The 19,315-nt window shown below is 44.8% G+C and overlaps 1 protein-coding gene across 5 annotated transcripts in view; it reads left to right on the top strand.

The window, feature by feature from the left end:
- Positions 1-320: 320 nt before the first annotated feature.
- TNRC6B (trinucleotide repeat containing adaptor 6B) overlaps positions 321-19,315 on the top strand; it is a 294,477-nt gene continuing 275,482 nt past the window's right edge. For 2 of the 5 annotated variants that reach the window (XM_073006702.1, XM_038007409.2), the window contains exon 1: positions 321-551. The gene's annotated coding sequence lies outside the window, so the exon portion shown is untranslated. Of the gene's footprint in view, positions 561-607; positions 670-19,315 lie in introns of those variants that run through there. The other 3 variants (XM_073006699.1, XM_038007410.2, XM_073006701.1) reach the window with 3 other exon arrangements.

Here is a 19,315-nt window from a genome sequence, read left to right as displayed (position 1 = left end):
AGCTAAAAATAAAAAGAAAAAAGACCATGGTTGCGCCAAGCGAGCTCGGCCGCCATCATGCTCTAGTTTCCCCTGAGTCTCTTTGGGTCCTCGACCGAGGAAGCGGCCTCTGGGATGCTGAGGGGGTGTGTCCCCGCATGATTGGCTCAGGCAGCTCAGCCAATCCTAGCTCGTTAAACGGGAAGCACTTAACCAATGAGGGGCTAAGGCAGCAACGAGGAATTGGAGGGGCGGAACGACAGCTTGACGGGCACAAAAGCCAGCCAGTGAGAGCCAGAAGCATCCTCCCTGCGGCCAATGGAGTGGGTCTCTGGGCGGGCCCCCGAGTGTTTGTGTTGTGGTTTTGGGGGAGGGATGCGGAGGGGAAAGTTTGTTTATTTTGTTTTTAGTTTCTGGGGTCCCCGTGCTTCTGCAAGGCGAAACGGGAGGGAGTGACCCCCGCGACCCTCAGTCCCCCTACGACGTCGCCTCCATAGTCTGCGGAGAAGCGAGGACTGCGCGCCTCGCTTCACAGCGGAACGCCGCGTACTTGGAGCCGGCACGGCTCGGGGGTGAGTGAGGTGCGGCGGCCGCGCCGTCCTTCCCCTCCCCCGCGCCCTGCCAGTACGGAGCGGGGCGGCCGGGGGTCGGCAAGGACGCCCCTGGGGGCGCGCGGCGCGGCCCGGGGCGGTGAGCGGAGGCGCGGCGTGTGCGTGTCCTCGCGAGGGAGCGCGCGTGGGGCGGGGAGCGGTCCGGGGAGGGGGCGTGAGCGCGCGCGGGGCCGGTGCGGCCGGCGGCGCTGAGCGCGCGCTCCACGGGAGCGGGAGCCGCCGAGATTTGAGTCGAGGGGCCGGGAGGGATTCGGGGCGACGTCCGGCGCGCGGGCCGGGGCGCCCCGAACGGCCGGGCAGGGACGGGCGGGCGCGCGCGCGGCTCCGGGCGTCACGCGCCAGCAGGTGTGAGCTGGGGGAGGGCTTCCGGGTGGGCTGGCCCGGCCGAGTTGAGTTCGCTTCCCGTCTCCTGGGGGCCCCGGCGCGGGTGCACCCTCCGGGCCCGCGGAGGCGCGTTCGTCCATGGCTGTCGGTGACAGAGGGAAGCGTCAGGCCTCGGAGCCTCGGGTCCGTGCGCAGCGTCCCGGCCTGTGTGCAGGACCTGCGTGACAGGGTGAATGCGTTACACACCCCTCCCCAGGGCCCTGCGTGTGCGGCCCCTTGGGGAGTCGGCTCAGACTCTGGACAAGGAAACGAGGGGCACTGGAAGTGGTTTTACACCTTCCCCTGCCCGGTGCCCTTCAGTTCCAGACTACTGGGTTTATTCGGCTGTAGAGGCTAAACATCCGATCCAGTGAGAGACACTGTAGTGGTTAAAGACGTCCAGTAACGGTCACCTCTAGTCAAGCGCCTTAAGGACCAGCTTATTCTGAATTCTTTGGAATTCGGGTTACCAGCCTGCGACTTTAAGTTCGTGCTTCATGTGTTTTGGCTGTGTTATTACTTTTTAGCATCAGTGCTAGAGATTGAACGAGAGGATGGTGAATTTCAAGTTGGTCATTTGTATTATAATTTAAGCGAAACTATGCAAAATTGGCCAAAGACATTTCTTCATAGTGAATAAAACTTTAGTGCCCCCACCAACAGTTAAGTATATATAGAAAGTGTGTAGAAATGATACACATTAGCATTTTGTGAAAGTTTACTAATAGAGGTTACTTCTCTCTTCGCTGTGGGAGATGTCAGTAGTAGTAAGATTTCTCTTGATTTGGAGACTCATCAGTGATCTTCGCTTTGAAACTACAGATGTGTTTTGGATAGTGTTGTGTAAATGACTCTTACAGAGCGGAACTCTTAGCACGTTGTCTCTACAGCGTGTGGCATTGCTGTAGGCAGGTAGTGGGAGGGCTATGTATGTAGTGTCCACTTGCACGAAGGCACACTCACCAATATCCACAACACAGATCAGACTGGCTTGTCCCACGTGGGACGTGGTGATGATGATGATGATGATACCTTTATATTTTCTTAGTTCTTGACTATTATTAAGTGCTTATCCCAAACACCATTATTTGAGCAGAGTGGTTTCTGATAGAAATTCTGTAGCTGCTTTTCTATGGTAACATATAAATGTCATGCCCTTGAAAAAAATTTCCCTCATTCAAATGGAAGCACTTAAAAATGTTTTAAAGTCAGAGCAATGCTACTTGTTGAAATGGCAGTAATCGTATTAGCTAACATGTGTCGCATGCTTACTGTATGCCAGCCTTTTTACATTTTTCCCCCCTAATTCTTACCCCAAGTCTGTGGGGTAGGTATCATTACTATTCTATGAAAGAGAAAAGGGATCTTCGAGAGCCACACAGCTATGCATTTCAAGGGCGTAGGTTCAGTCTCACGTCTCTCTGGTTTGAGAGCCAACGCGTGTTTCATTTTGCCTCCTTCCTGAATTATCAGAGGGAGAAAGGGCGCTGAAAAGTAGAGAGGAGTAGAAAAGGAGAATACCACTGATGATTAGGTTGCCCATACCTAAGAATTTACATTAAGCTGGGCACAGTGACTCATGCCTGTAATCCCAGCACTTTGGGAGACCGAGGTGGGTGGATCACTTGAGGTCAGGAGTTCGAGACCAACGTGGCCAACATGGTGAAACCCCGTCTCTACTAAAAATACAAAAAATTAGCCGGATGTGGTGGTGGGCGCCTGTAATTCCAGCTACTCAGGAAGCTGAGGCAGGAGAATCGCTTGAACCCAGGAGGCGGAGGTTGCAGGGAGCCGAGATCATGCCATTGCCCTCTAACCTGGGCAACAAGAGCGAAATTCAGTGTCCAAAAAAAAAAAAAGTTTAAGCTCATTCTTGGCTTTTAGAAATTAATAACATTTTTGCAAAAGTACATCTTATTTCTTCCCTGTTTAATTTTTATAAAGATTGTAAAAATACATTTTAGTTCAGAGTTCAAGGCTTTCAGAGCCCTCGGTGCAGATCTCTGCTCCAGTCCCGGGCTATTGGGATAAATTGTGTGCTCTTCCAAGGACTAAGTGTTATTCATTTTTCTATCCAGCATAGTGCTTGGCACATAGTGGGAACACAGAAAATGTTAGTTGACTAACATTTGATTCTAAGGAGCAGAATCAAAGTGTAGATTTTGGATTCCTTTTAGTCATTGAATTATACAGTTTTAGATTAACAGGACAATAAGAACATGACTAGTTCATGTGCAAAATGCGTGTTTTGAAAAAATACTTAAATGGAGCAACTCATGGGATCTTGGAAAATTCCGCCAGTTTGCTAGATCTCTCCATTCTGCTATCATGTTTGAGCTACTGTTCCTCTCACTTCCAGAGTTCTGAAAGGGCAGTCTATGCTGGCTACTTCCCTTCCTTCACGTCTTCACTACTCAGTCATTCTTTAAACTTTTGCAGCCAGATTGTTCCAAGGTTGCCAGTTACCTAGTGGGTAAATTTCCTACACTGGCTGGGCGCGGTGGCTCACGCCAGTAATCCCGGCACTTTGGGAGGCCGAGGTGGGCGGATCAGGAGGTCAGGAGATTAAGACCATGCTGGCCAATATGTTGAAACCCCGTCTCTACTAAAAATACAAAAAAATTAGCCGGGTGGGGCGGCGCATACCTGTGGTCCCAGTTACTCAGGAGCCTGACGCAGGAGAATTGCTTGAACCAAGGAGGCGGAGGCTGCTGTGACCTGAGATCGCACCACTGCACTCTAGCCTGGGCAACAGAGCGAGACTACGTCTCAAAAAAAAAAATTTTTTCCAAAACTCTCTTTTCAGGTTTCATCCTTTTCTGTCTCCCTGCAGCGGCCAATCCTTTTTGACAACCCCTATCCCTTTAAAAACTTTTTAAAAAATAACATACAGTAATATTGACTTTTTATGTGTGTTTACAGTTCTGTGAATGTTCACATATGAATGCACACAGTCAGGATCAGAACGGTTCCATCACTCCAAAAAAAAAATCCCTTGTCCCATTCCTTTGGATCACAGCTTTCTCTTTCCTTTTTCCTTCCTTCCTTCCTTCCTTCCTTCCTTCCTTCCTTCCTTCCATCCATCCATCCATCCATCCATCCATCTTTCTTGTCTTTCTTTCTTGTCTTTCTGATGGAGTTTCGCTCTGTCGCCCAGGCTGGAGTGAAGTGGCATGATCTCGGCTCACCACAACCTCCGCCACCCTTCGCCGCCACAACTTCACTAGGTTCAAGCGATTCTCCTGCCTCAGCCTCCCAAGTACCTGGGATTATAGGCACGCATCACCACGCCCAGCTAATTTTTGTATTTTTAGTAGAGACAGGGTTTTGCCATGTTAGCCGGGCCAGTCTTGAACTCCTGACCTTAGGGATTTCACCATGTTGACCAGGCTTGTCTTGAACTCCCGCCTTGGCCTCCCAAAGTGCTAGGATAGGGGTGGGGCACCGTGCCCAGTCAACTTTCTTAACGCTCTGCCTTTTCTGACGTTTTTCTGACATCGTACTGTCCTCCTCTTTACCTTTTGGGGCATCATTCCTTTCCTGACTTCTATCGCAGAGAGAAACACTAAGGCCATTTACTAAGGGCTCCTTTTATTGTTTTATTTTTCTCTTTTTCTAATCCTCATAAGTGTTATTTATGAGACTTAACTGTCACCTCTGTATATGCTAGCCTATATATCCATGCCTCACCTTTCTTCCATACTCCAAAACAAAATCCATATTTACCTGCTGGCATTCTTTTTGTTTTATTTTTGAGACAATCTCGCTCTGTTGCTTAGGCTAGAGTGCAGTGGTGTAATTTCGGCTCACTGCAACCTCTGCCTTCCGGGTTCAAGCGATTCTCCTACCTTAGCCTCCCAAGTAGCTGGGATTGCCGGTGTACACCACCACATCTGGCTAATTTTTGTATTGTTAGTAGAGACAGGGTTTCACCATGTTGACCAGGCTGGTCTCGATCTCCTGACCTCAAGTGATCTGCCCACCTCAGTCTCCCAAAGTGCTGAGATTACAGGCGTGAGCCACTGTGCCCGGCTGGCGTTCTTTGCTACTTCTTCGTACTCAGTATGTTGAAAGTCAAGTAATGCCTCCCATTAGTATTAGTTTCTGTTAGTTATTGTTAGTTTCTATTAGTTATTATTAGTGTTTTTCAGTGGTGCCATCATCCTCTCAAGTTTGCAACCCTGGAGCATTTGGAGGGCCATATAATAAACTCTTGTTATTTCAGACCTGGAATCCTGCTACTCAGTTATGATACTGGCTGCTGCCCCTTTGCTGCCAAGCCAGCCCGGATTCAGTGACCTGAGAGGAGCATAGGTAGCTGGAGCACTTAGAATCCCTTTAGGATTGTACCACTTCCTTGTGGTCAAAACCCTTTTATGACTTCCCATTACACTTGGGCCCGTTTGGAATTTTGCTTTTTTGTTTGTTTTTGAGATGGAGTCTAGCCCTGTCGCCTTGGCTGAAGTGTAATGGTGCGATCTCGGCTCACTGCAACCTCCGCCTCCCAGTTTCAAGGAATTCTTCTGCCTCAGCCTCCCGAGGAGCTGGGACTACAGGCGCATGCCACCACGCCCGGCTAATTTTTGTATTTTCAGTAGAGACAAGGTTTCACCATTTTTGGCCAGGATGGTTTCGATCTCTTGACCTCATGATCCGCGTGCCTCGGTCTCCCAATGTGTTAGGATTACAGGCGTGAGCCACCGCGCCCGGCTGGGATTTTACTTTTTATCCTATGAGGCTTGTGTGTTCTGGCCTCTCCAACCTGCCCTCACTTCTTTTATTCCCCGCCCTCCTCTCTGACCATCTTAACTGCAAGGTCCTTCTTTCAGTTCCTCAAATTGCCCAAGCCTTTTCCGGCCTTAAGGTTTTTGTTTTTATATACACCTGCACTACTCTCTTGGCTTGGGCTGTCCTTCCTCTGCTCCCCACTAACTTCAGGTTCACCCAGCTAACTTCAGGTTCAGATTAAATTGTCACTTCAGAAAGGCTCTCCTTTATGCTCTCGTCCCACTGCCCCCATCCACCCTCAGTTAAGGCTGGCAGAGCTCCTGTTATTTTTTCATAGCTCTCACCACAATTCATGATTCAGGACCATGTCTGTTTTGTTCACTGTATCTCCAGAGCCTGGCCAAGTGTCAGGCATACAGCAGACTTCCAGTAAATATTTGTAGGCTGTGTTGTAAGTCTGGTCTTTTGCTTTTGTTATTTATTGCTATCCTGTAGTGTTTTTTTTTGTTTTTTGTTTTTTTTTTTTTTTGAGATAGAGTCTCGCTCTGTTGCCCAGGCTGGAGTGCAGTGGCGCAATCTGGGCTCACTGCAACCTCTGCCTCCTGGGTTCAAGCAATTCTTCTGCCTCAGCCTCCCAAGTAGCTGACTACAGGTGCATGCCACCACACCTGGATAATTTTTGTATTTTTAGTAGAGACGGGGTTTCACCATGTTGGCCAGGCTGGTCTTGAACTCCTGACCTCATGATCCGCCTGCCTTGGCTTCCCAAAGTGCTGGGATTACAGGCGTGAGCCACCACACCTGGCCTATCCTGTAGTTTCTTTTTTGTTTTGTTTTCTTTTGTTTGAGACGGAGTCTCGCTCTGTTGCCCAGGCTGGAGTACAGTGGCCTGATCTCAGCTCACTGCAACCTCCCCCTCCTGAGTTCAAGCAATTCTCCTGCCTCAGCCTCCCGCCCAGCTGGGACTACAGGCGCCCACCACCATGCCTGGCTAATTTTTTTTTGTATTTTTATTAGAGACAGGGTTTAACCATATTAGCCAGGCTGGTCTTGAACTCCTGACCTGGTGATCCACCTGCCTCGACCTCCCAAAGTGCTGGGATTACAGGCGTGAGCCACCGCGCCCAGCCTATCCTGCGGTTTCTAGTAGCCTTGCCTACCTCCTCCCCGTCTCCTCTGGGACTTGATCTTACTGTTGGAAGTCCTGCCACAGTGAGATAGATTCCAGAATTGCTGAAGAGGACCCCAGTCCTGTTCTGAATTGTACCTCTGTCTGGAAGCCCTTATCACTAAGCCATACTTGATCTAAAGTAAACTGCGCTGAGCTCACTAAGTCCCACAAGCATTGCACCTTGGTTGATCAGGCTGGGGTCAGCACTTGCAGCTGTTATTCTTCCCGTATTTCAACCTGCTCTTGATTTCTTCCTCCTCCCTCCACCCAGTGTGGGCCTTCTAAAGACCTTGTATACTTTCCAGCTGAGCCTGCTCACCCTTTGACATTTTGCAGCCTGTTGACATTGACAACTGCCTCCAGTGTCTCACCCCTGCAGATTGCCCCCACACTGATCTTCCTGAAACAGCGCTTTGTTTGTGTTTCCTGCTCCCTCCCAAATCGACCACAGGCACTAAAGTTTGAAAACCTTCAATGGTGTTTCATTGCCTAGAGGGTTTAAATGCTTTAGCTTGTTATTTAAAGTTTTTGGACTAGCACTGTCCAGTAGAAATAGAATGCAAGCCACAAATATGAGCCACATTTGTATAGATTTTCTAGTAGCCACATTAAAAAAGTAGAAAGGGGTGACATTGATTTTTATAGCATTTTATTGACTTCAGTATATCCAAAATATTATTTAAACAGGTAATTAGTAAAAAAATTATTAATGAGATACTTTGCATTCTTTTTTCTAGTTAAGCCTTTGAAATCTGGAGTGTATTTTTTGCTCATATACATCTCAGTTCAGAGTAACCACATTTCAAGCGCTCAGTAGCCACATGTGGCTAGTGGCTACCATGTTGGACAGCACAACTCTAAACCATGCTCTCCACATAGTTGAAGGGCCATACCTGGGTAATTCCAGCCACTGGCCTTTTGGTTACTATTCCCCTCACCTAGAACCAGCTTACTTATTCAAATGTGCCAAGCTTCCTTGCCAAGAAACACAAGGGGACCCCAAGATCAAAGGGGACCCCAAGATTAAAATTTAAGTTCTCATCATATTCTCTGAAAACCTTTAACAATATTTTGGGTATCATTGTTTTTTCATATAGTGATTACTTACAGTATTTACCAATTTACATTATAATCAGAGGTAATATTACAATATTTAACAACAGATAAAGCATGGACCCATAAGAATGGGTGTCTGATGAGTTAGAATTGATGCCAGCTGTACACCACCTCGGTGTTCTCATTTGTGTGTACCTGCTCAATAGCAACGCTGTGTATTGTTTTGTTTTGTTTGAGGCAGGGTCTCACTCCGTCACCCAGGCTGGAGTGCAGTGGCGCAAACATGGCTCATTGCAGCCTCCATCTCCTGGGCTCAAGCAGTCCTCCCACCTCAGCCTCCTGAACAGCTGGGACTACAGACATGCACCTCCACACCTGTCTCATGTTTTATAGAGACGAGGTCTCACTATGTTGCCCAGGCTGGTCTCAATCTCCCAGGCTCAAGCAATCTGCCTGCCTTAGCCTCCCAAAGTGCTGGGATTACAGGTGTGAGCCACCGTGCCCGGCCTGTGTATTGTCGACTTCCCGATAAGACTGAGTTTCTTGAAGGCAGGCATTTATCTTACCCCCTTTGCATCCCTAGAACAGTTTCTGACCAGACCTGTAGTAGGCAGTGTGTAAATGTTTTAAATAAATGAACAAATGTTACCTTCTATTCTCTTTTATTGTTTTTATGTGCTATTCTTTGTCTTTCCAGTTAGAAACTGAAATGTAAGTCCTTTGAGGACAGAGATCATGAATTATGAAGGAGTATATGTCATATTTGCTTGATTGTCTTCATAGGAGCATTTCACTATCCTCCGAATGCCAGTTTGTGCTTTCTTTTTCCCCCAAACCACCTTATTGAGGTATGATTGACATACTAAAAGCTTTAGGTACTTAACGTATACCACTTGATGTGTTTGGAGTAGATTTTCTTTTAACAAAATAGCAATGTTTAGATATTGTTATGGATTTTCAGATTGGGTCATTAATGAAGTTTGACAGTCTTAATGAGACTGACTTTCTTTGTGGTTTATAAACAGGCTCCGAAAGCAGCTTCAAAAGTAGAGCTCCAAAATAGTTCCATAATTATTGTAATTAATGCAAGTCTTCCAGAATTGGGGCAGAGTTGGACAGTCTCTGAATTAGGAGTCAAAAGTCCTGGGTTCATTTGTATTGCTGACATTTGCTTGAGTGCATACTGGGTGCCAAGCGCAGGAATGATTGAGAATTCAAAAACTACAGTATGAAAAAAAAACAAACAAACCCCTTTAACACAAAGGTGAAATGATTAATTCTTCCGAGGAAGATTTAATTTCTCTCTGTTTTCTTAGACTTTACTCATTTCTGACATAGACTACATTATATCATGTTTATTGATGTGCCTCTCCTGCTAGATTGCAGATTTCTTAAGTGAGAGTATTGTAGTCATCTTTGCATCCCTAGACACATACTGTACTGTCTGTCATACCGTAGACACTCAAATGTTTGTTAAATAAATAACTGGAAGTAAGTTACTTAGCTTTGCAGAGCCTTAGTTTTTTCTTTGGCAAGAAGGAACTTCTCTGCTTCAGAGAATTGTTGAAACTGTAGTGAGAATAATCTTTTAAAACTACAGATTTGTTCTGTATATATCTTAATTTAAAACATTTACTTAAAAAACAAGTGTAAATCTGATCATATTTGTCCCCTGCTTAAACCTGTTAATAAGGCTGGCTGCACCGGCTCGCACCCGTGATCCCCGCCCTTTGGGAAGCTGAGGCGGGCCAATATCTTGAGCTCAGGAGTTCAAGACCAGCCTGGGCAACACAGCAAAACCCTGTCTCTACAAAACATACAAAAATTAGCCGGGCGTGGTGGTGCCTGCCTATAGTCCCAGCTACTCGGGAGGCTGAGGTGGGAGGACAGCTGGAGCCTGGGGGTGGAGGTTGCAATGAGCCGTGATTGTGCCACCACACTCCAGTGTGGGTGACAGAGTGAGACCCTGTCTCAAAAACGAAACTGTCAATGAGGCCTAAAGACCCTGATAAGAACCTGAATTCGTGTTCTTGCCTTTTTCACTGACTGCCCAGTGAAGTTTCTGCCAACATCCCCTGCCTCTTTTCCTGCCGTCTTCCCCCTTGCTGACTGTACTCTCACCATACTGGCCCTCTTCAAGTTCCTGAAATGTATGTTCTTCCCTACCCAAGGTCCCTTCTTTGAGCATGCTATTCCTGCAGCTGGAAGCCCCCAGGCCCAACCTTAGTTGATGCCTCTTCAATCCTGAGCTCAGTGTGTGTGTCACTTCTTTAATGACTTCCTAATCACCCCGCCCCACATTAGAAGATACCAATTGTATAATTATTTAATTTGTATATTCTATTTCCCCTTCTGGAAAATAGCTACATGAATAAAAATACTCTGTTTTATTCACATTTGTGTCACTAGCATCTGCACTGTGAGTTGCACATAGTAGATCCTCAATAAATATTTTTTCAAATGAAGTTAAGAAAGAAAGAATTTAAAATGGAATTTCTAAAATACCTCATTTTAGGCAAAGCTCAGTGGCTCATGCATGTAATGCCAGCACTTTGGGAGTCCTAGGCAGGCAGGTCACTTGAGTCCAGGAGTTTGAGACCAGCCTGGGTGATGCGGTGAAACCCATCTCTTAAAAAAAAAAAAAAAAAAAAAAAAACAAAAAACAAAAACAACAACAACCAAAAAAAACAATTAGCTGGTTGTGGTAGTGCGCGCCAGTAGTCCCAGCTACTTGGGAGGCTGATACAGGACGATTGCTTAAGCCTGGGAGGCAGAGGTTGCAGTGAGCTGAGATTGCACCATTGAGCTCCAGCCTGGGTGACAGAACAAGATTCCGTCTCCAAAAAAAGAAAAGAAATATGCTTGGGCTTGACATGATGACACTCTCACTAAACATTTGAATGCATAGACATGCTGAATACTGTGCTAGGAGCTCGGAATACAGAGGTGGGGTGAAAGGAGATCTTTGTTCCCAAGGAATGCACAGCCAGGTGGGTGAGACAGATGTGGACACAGATGAGTGCCATTTAGTGTAATAAGTGCTGTGATAGACAGTACAAGGGGTGCAGCGGGGATGAAAAGGAGGGTCATCAACACGATGGAGAGGTTAAGAAAGCCTTCCCAGGGAAGGTGACACTTGCACTAAGTTGTGGAGGTAAAGGCCATTTCAGGCAGAGAGAACAGCTTGTGCAGAGGCATGAGGGAGCGTTTTTAGTATGTGGAGAAGATGACCCGCACAGAGGTATGCTTTACAAGGCTGGCACTAGGGTACAGGGTTAACAGCTGACTTACAGTTGAACTGTGATATGTCAGACTCAGCCTCTTACACTCCACTGCAGTTTAGGACGGGAAATGACCTTAGAATAATGATCTGACCCTGTATAGTAGGATTCGTAAAGGCGTAGAGTACCATTCAGAGAAGATAATCATAAACCACAATGGCAGTTGTCACTTCTAGTTAATATACTTGCTTCAGTGGTGTACCTGCAACCATGCAAATGATGTTAGGTGGAATTAGAAAGTGGTGATTCATTTAAGCTTATCTGTAGGAGCAGAGAGTAAAGGAAGTGACTTCTAGATCACCTGAGGTGAGTGCTGATACCATCTCAAATGGGTCAGACTCTGAACCAGTGAAAGGGAGGAAATCAGAAAAGACTACCGCTAAGGGCCTCTGGTGTATGTTCTGGGAAAGACAGTTCCTACAGCTTGAAGGTCTTTACATATCTCCAAGTGGTTCAGTGAGCTAACATTAATTTAATTCTCAACCATATTTGAAGAAAGGGAGATTAATTGGATGGAAATGTAGCCCATTTTCCTTTATTTACTCCTCTTTGTTTTCAATGTCTCTTTCCTTTTCTGTCTACTTCTATCCGTTTTTCTCTCCCTGTCACTCTTAAGTAGTGCCTCCTTTCCCCATCCACCCCATCTCTAGCCATCTTCCATTCTGTTACTGCTAAGTTGCTTTCAGTTGCAGGATGTCCGTACCTTGTTGGCTAAACTAATTGTTTCTCAGCTTTGCCTATTCAGAGCTTGATATTTTTCAGAATAGGAAGAAGTGATTATGCTCTGGTAGTGCTGTGCTGATTACACTCACAAGATGTTAATTGATTTATCGTAATGCCAATTTCTACAAGTTAGGTGTACATATTTGACCTACATAACAAAGGACTCAGGAGCTAAGTGATGATGGGGGAATGGTAGTAATGAGTGCAGTTTAGTTCAAGATGTTTGGAAGAGAAAGGATGGAGAAAAATGGATGCAGGACGAGGTTGAGAAGGCAACAACACCTTTAAGTAAGATAGAAAATCAGACTGGGTGCAGTGGCTCATGCCTGTAATCCCAGCACTTTGGGAAGACAGAGTAAGAGGATCACTTGAGGCCAGGAGTTCGAGACCAGCTTGAGAAACATAGTGAGACCCCATCTCTACAAAAAATGTTTTAAACATTAACTGAGCATGATGGCACATGCCTGTAGTCCTAGCTACTCAAGAGGCTGAGGCAGGAGGATTGCATGAGCCCAGGAGTTGGATGCTGCAGTGAGCCAGGATTGCATCACTATACTCCAGCCTGAGAGACAGAGTGACCCCCTGTCTCATAAAAAAGAGGAAAATCTATAATCTATTAAAAGACATACAAGAAGGACCCAAGGAAGAAAGAAAAATGGAAGCTGCTTGAATGGAGATCGTAGCAGATTTGATGGGACAAGGCCACCAGATTTCTCCCATGGGCACAGGTAGACTATACTCATTGGAAGTTCCTCGTAGTATCTCAACAGAGTAAGAAGTCATGGGTTCTCATCTTGGATACCTTGGGCTCAAAATGAGCGTATGCTACTTTGTTTTGTCATGGCACCCACTAGGATGTTTTGCACATAGTAGGTGTAAACAGTAGAGATAAAGTCACAGGATTGAAAGGTAATACTGATGAACCTTTAAACTTGTTACTGGGTAACATTATCTGTGGTTTATGACAAGTGAACATGTTTATTAATTCTCTTATCTTGTGAATAGTACAGTTACATTGAGTTATTTTCCTAAAGGAGGTGTTGATTTATTAAATGTGTACATTTAAAACATGCCATTTTTTTTTTTTAAGACCAAGTTTTGCCCTTGTTGCCCAGGCTGGAGTGCAATGGCGCGATCTCGGCTTACCGCAACCTCTGCCTCCCGGGTTCGAGCGATTCTCCTGCCTCAGCCTCCTGAGTAGCTGGGATTACAGGCACGCACTACTATGCCCAGCTAGTTTTCTATTTTTAGTAGAGACGGGGTTTCTCCATGTTGGTCAGGCTGGTCTCGAACTCCCGACCTCAGGTGATCCGCAGCCTCCCAAAGTGCTGGGATGACAGGTGTGAGCCACCGCACCCGGCCCAGAATTTTTATAATGCTGTTCTGGCATGTCTTTATTTAAAAATATATGTATCTATCCTCGAGCCTCAAAAACTGGAAGTGGACCAGGCTTTCTAACCTGGAGACCCGCTGATCAGCATATCAAGAGAAATGTCTTGGTTACTTGCTGGGTACAAGATTCTGATGTGGAGGAAGGCGATCCAAAGTAAAAGATGAAACGGCTACTCTCTGAGGAGCTAGATGTCTTCCTCCTGTGAAAATCCTGCTAATGGTGTCTCATGCTCAGTAACATCCTTTTCCTGAGGAAGGTTTTACTCAGATGTTATCTCTATGGACCTTCTAAATAAAGACTCTCTCCTGTTAGATGTACCATGGACAACAGGTTTGAAATTAATCTTTCACCATCTACTCTTCGGTCAATTTTATAAAGCTTCTTTTTGCTGTACAAGTTTTATATTTTTACACCAATATGTTTAAAATTTACATTGTTTTATCTTGTAGTTTGGCTCTATTGCCTTAAACGAAAGGCCACAATACTTACTGATTCCAGCTTAAACCATGCAGGTGGGTCTGCGGACTGCTCTAGAAAGAGGAGATCTTTTTATGCCCCACACCCCAGTATGGAGCCGAAAGGCTCAGAGGGGAAAATACTACTTTTAAAACACCAGAACACAAAAACGAAACATAAACGGTAAAAAGACCTTTGGTAGAAATCACAGAGACAAGAAGAATGAATGAAGATGTAAAAGACATGACATTTCAAGCCAGTAAGGGATGGTTTGAAAACTTTAAAAAGGGGGCCCTCTACCTGTCCCCCAAAACTCGTGACTTGGCCATAGCACGTAGTGGTGCCACCCTGCACTTCCCGAACTGGCCAGAGCTGGGACTCAACCAATGCAGCACATTGGCTTTGGAAGCAGACGATCTCTAGACTGACCGACTGTACTGAAAAATGGGTATTTAATGTCATTTTCTCTTGTTTTCCTTTAACCTCCTATTTTTCAGACCTTGGGCTTATCATTCAGGGTGCTTTTCAGAAAGGTAACTGGAGGCTGGAGAGGGGCCCCTGCTTCACCTCCCTCTGGAGAGGTGTGGGTCCCCTGTCACTGGTAACCCACCTGCCCAGTACTTGAATCTTGAAATCTGACACATTGAATCTGGAAACATTGCCATATCCTTTAACTTTTCTTTTCTCTGTGGCTTTGGACTTTGGCCTTCTCATTTTTATGTTCATGCCACCATCCTGAATCTAAATCATCCTTGGTCTACTTCTGGGTTATTTAAATAGCTCTCTAATCATTTGTCCTGTTTGTAGTTTTCTCATTTGTCCCCATTTTCTAGTTTCTCCCCATTCTCCCCAACGTAGAAAACATTTCCTACATACTATTTTCTTTTCCTTTCTTCAGCAACCTGACCTTACTCTGTGAAATCCAAACACCTTTGTTGGAGCCAAGTTCGTTTACTGCTCCCATTTATCAACTGTCATTTCTTTCTTTTGAATCTTTGCGTTCTGTACAATCTTTTCTCCAATTTTTTCAAATTATTTTCTCTCTTTTTGTCCCCATGCCCTATAAAGGTTTGACTTATTCTTTGTCTTAAAATATTCTCCCTGCTTCTGGCTACCAATTCATTGTCCCCCTTACTCTCAAAAAGCCTTCCTGAAACGTTGTCTTCCTGAAAGCCTTTCTTAAGTAACACCCCCTTCATTTGGATATAGTTTATTCTTACTGATGTGATTGTGATGATAATGAATTCAGTAGACTTTGCTAATTGCATTCACTAGTTCTAATGGCATTTTTATAGATTTTGGTGTTGTTTTAAACAAATATATCATTTACAAAGAAAGACAATTTTACTTTCTAGTCTTTGAGTTCTAATTCATACCTAAAATGTCGTGGCTAGTACCTCGTGTACCAAGCTGAACAGAAGTGGTGTAAGTGGGCTTTCTTGCTTTTCTCCTGCATCTTAGGGAGAAAGCATTTAGTCTTGTATCACTCAGTGTGGTGTGATCTGTGCTTTTTCATAGTCGCACTTTATCAGGTTCCAGAATTTCTCTTTTAATCCTAGTTTACTAAGAGTTTTTAATCAGGAATAGAGATTAAGTTTATTGGATGTGCTTTTTAAAATATATTAAAATATGTTTTTTTCTTTTTTAGTCTGTTAACATGGTGAATTATTTTGACTGACTTTTGAACATTAAACAACCCTGGATTCCTGGGATAAGCCCTATTGGTCGTGACAGAGTAGTATCTTTTTTTTTTTTTTCAAGATGGAGTCTCGCCCTGTCGCCAGGCTGGAGTGCAGGGGCGCAGTCTCGGCTCACTGCAACCTCCGCCTCCCAGGTTCAAGCGATTCTCCTGCCTCAGCCTCCTGAGTAGCTGGTACTACAGGTGCATACCACCATGCCCAGCTAATATTTGTATATTTAGTAGAGATGGGGTTTCACTATGTTGGCCAGGCTGGTCTCGAACTTCGCCTGCCTGGGCCTCCCAAAGTGCTGGGATTACAGGTGTGAGCGCTGTGCCCGGCCAGCATTTGCTTTTTTTTTTTTTTTAAACAAAAAAAAAGTTTAACATAAAAAATGCACGTGACTTTTTTTTTTTTTGGACACAAAGTCTCACTCTGTTGCCCAGGCTAAAGTTCAGTGGCATAATCTCCACTCACTGCAGCCTTCACTTCCTGAGTTCAGGTGTGTGCCACCGCACTCGGCTAATTTTTGTAAGTGTATTAGCGACAGGGTTTCGCCATGTTGACCCGCCTTAGTCTCCCAAAGTGCTGGGATTACAGGCGTGAGCCACCATGCCCAGCCAACCCATGGATTATTTAGAAGTGTTGTTTGATTTCCAAATACTCGGAGGTTTCTATATATCTTTCTGTTATTGATTTCTACTTTAATTTTATTGTACCAAAGAATACACTTTGTGTTTCTAGGGTCCCCAAGACTATCCCTAGGTTCACTGATTTATTAGGAGAACTCACAGGGCCCAGCATATAGTCATACTTATGACTAAGATTTATTTCAGTGAAAAAATACAGTGCAAAATTAAAAGGGAAAAAGTGCTGGTAGGTGCCCAGGTGCAAGCTTCCAAGAGTCTTTTCCCAGTAGAACATACAGGATACACTTAATTCTCCCAGGAACAAGTTGTAACAATATGTGTGAAGTGTTGTCTACTAGGAAAGCTTGCCTGAGCCTAGGAATCCAGGCTTTTTATCAGGAATTAGTTATGTAGGTACCCTCTACCTAGCATGTACCAAAATTTCAGGTTCCCAGTAGGAAAATAGGTGTTCTGCATAAACCGCATGGTATGTAGAGTTTAGACACGGTAAACCACCCTTATCAATTAGAGAATGGTGGAAACATTCCTGAAATTTAGGTTCCCAGATGCCACCCAAGAGCCAACCTTTTCGCAAGCAGACTTTTCCAAGGATAGTAGCCTCCAGTTATGCTGTTTGAATTCTTTTTGGTACTCCTTTAAAATGTATTGAGATGTGTTTTATGGTACAGAATATGGTCTGTCTAGGTAAATATTATTTGTGCATTCATTTGAAAGGAATGTATGTCTGCTGTTGTTGGATTTATTTTATTATTATTATTTGAGACGGAATTTTGCTCTTGTTGCTCAGGCTACAATGCAATGGCGCGATCTCGGCTCACTGCAGTCTCCGTCTTCCAGGTTCAAGCGATTCTCCAGCCTCAGCCTCCGGAGTAGCTGGGATTACAGGCATGTGCCACCACGCCCACCTAATTCTTTTGTTTGTTTTTTGTATTTTTAGTAGAGACGGGGTTTCACCATGTTGGCCAGGCTGGTCTCTAACTCCTGCCCTCAGGTGATCCACCTGCCTCGGCCTCCCGAAGTGTTCGGATTGCAGGCGTGAGCCACTGTGCCTGGCCTGGATTTAATGTTTTATAAATGTCAGTTAGGTCAAGTTGGTTGGTAGTGTTGTTCAAGTTTTCTATATCTTCACTAGTTTGCTGTCTACTTGCTCTATCAATTATTGAGGAAGGGTGTTGAGATTTCCGACTACAATTATGGACCTGTCCATTTCTCCTTACTGTTCTATGTTTTTACTTCATGTATTTTGTTGTTAGGTACATAAATATTTAGAACTATAATGACCTCTTGATGGATTAAACTCTTTGGCCTTATTAAATGAAACTATTTCTGGTAACATTTTTTGCATTGGAATTTACTTTTTCTGATATTACTATAGCTACTTCAGCTTTATTTTAATTAATGTTAGCCTAGTATATTTTTTTCCCATTTTAAAATTTGTTTGTTTTTAAAGTAGCCTTGTAGGCAGCATATAATTGGGTCTTGCTTTTGCAGTGGCGAGATTTCAGCTCACTGCAACCTCTGCCTCCTGGGTTCAAGCGATTTCCTTGCCTCAGCCTCCTGAGTAGCTGGGATTATAGGTGTCCGCCACCATGCCTGGCTGATTTTTGTGTTTTTAGTGGAGACGGGGTTTCACCATGTTGGTCAGGCTGGTCTCGAACTCCTGACCTCAGGTGGTCTGCCCACTTCAGCCTCCCAAAGTGCTGGGATTACAGGCGTGAGCCACCACACTTGGCCTGAGTCTTGCTTTTTAAAAATAATTTGATTTTACAATTTTTGTTCAGATCATTGCCATTTAATGTGATACTGATACAGTGTGGCTTAAACTTACTATGTTGCTATTTGTTTTCTATTAGTTCCATATATTCTTTATTTTTCTTTTTCTGCCTTTTCCCTCAGTATTTTTAAATTTCATTTTATCTTCTTTTTTGGTTAATTAGCTGTATTTCTTTGTGTGTTATTTTCGTGATTTATAATATGCATCTTTTAGATACCACAGTCTATCTTCAAATAGTATAGTATCACTTTCCTTATAAGAACTTTATGGCCGGGCGCGGTGGCTCACTCCTGTAATCCCAGCACTTTGGGAGGCCGAGGCGGGTGGATCACGAGGTTGGGAGATTGAGACCATCCTGGCTAACGTGGTGAAACCCCGTCTCTACTAAAAATACAAAAAACTAGCCGGGCGAGGTGGCGGGCGCCTGTAGTCCCAGCTACTCGGGAGGCTGAGGCAGGAGAATGGCGTGAACCCGGGAGGCGGAGCTTGCAGTGAGCCGAAATCGCACCACTGCACTCCAGCCTGGGTGACAAAGTGAGACTTTGTCTCAAAAAAAAAAAAAAGAACTTTACAATTAGGCCAGGCACGGTGGCTCACGCCTATAATCCCAGCACTTTGGGAGGCCGAGGTGGGTGGATCATCTGAGTTCAGGAGTTCGAGACCAGCCTAGCTAACATGGTGAAACCCTGTCTCTACTAACAATACAAAAATTTACCGGGCATGGTGGCGGGTGCCTGTAATCCAAGCTACTCAGGAGGCTGAGGCATAAGAATCGCTTGAACCTGAGAGGTGGAGCTTGCAGTGACCCGAGATTGAGCCATTGCGCTCCAGCCTGGGCAATACAGCAAGACTCTGTCTCAAAAATAAAAAGAAAACTTTATAGCTGTATTTCAAAAGAAAATTTTACAGCTGTCTCTATTTCACCCATCCCAGGTTTTGTATTATTGTTATGCATTTTACTTATGCATATGTTACAAATCTCACAATGTGTTGTTATTATTATTTTTTTACTTTATTTATTTATTTTTTGAGATAGAGTCTCACTCTGTCACCAGGCGGGAGTGCAGTGGCATGATCTCAGCTCATTGCAACCTCTGCCTTCTGGGTTCAGGCAATTCTTCTGCCTTAGCCTTCTGAGTAGCTGGGATTACAGACATCCACCACCATGCCCAGCCACCCAGCTAATTTTTGTATTTTTACTTTAGACAGGTTTTCACCATGTTGGCCAGGCTGGTGTGAAACTCCTGACCTCAAGTGATCTGCCCACCTCGGCCCCCCAAAGTCCTGGGATTACAGGTGTGAGCCACTGCCCCCACCCATATATTATTATTTTTGTTTTAAATTAACCATTTGAGGAACGATCAGACTATTTTCAAAAAGGGCTGCACCATTTTACATTCCTACCAGCAGCGTATGAGGGTTCCAGTTTCTCCAGATCCTTTTCATTGTCT

This window comes from Chlorocebus sabaeus, chromosome 19 (genome assembly GCF_047675955.1).
Source record: "Chlorocebus sabaeus isolate Y175 chromosome 19, mChlSab1.0.hap1, whole genome shotgun sequence".
In the NCBI taxonomy this organism is placed as follows: domain Eukaryota; kingdom Metazoa; phylum Chordata; class Mammalia; order Primates; family Cercopithecidae; genus Chlorocebus; species Chlorocebus sabaeus.
This window is presented reverse-complemented; position numbering and strand designations above follow the sequence as displayed.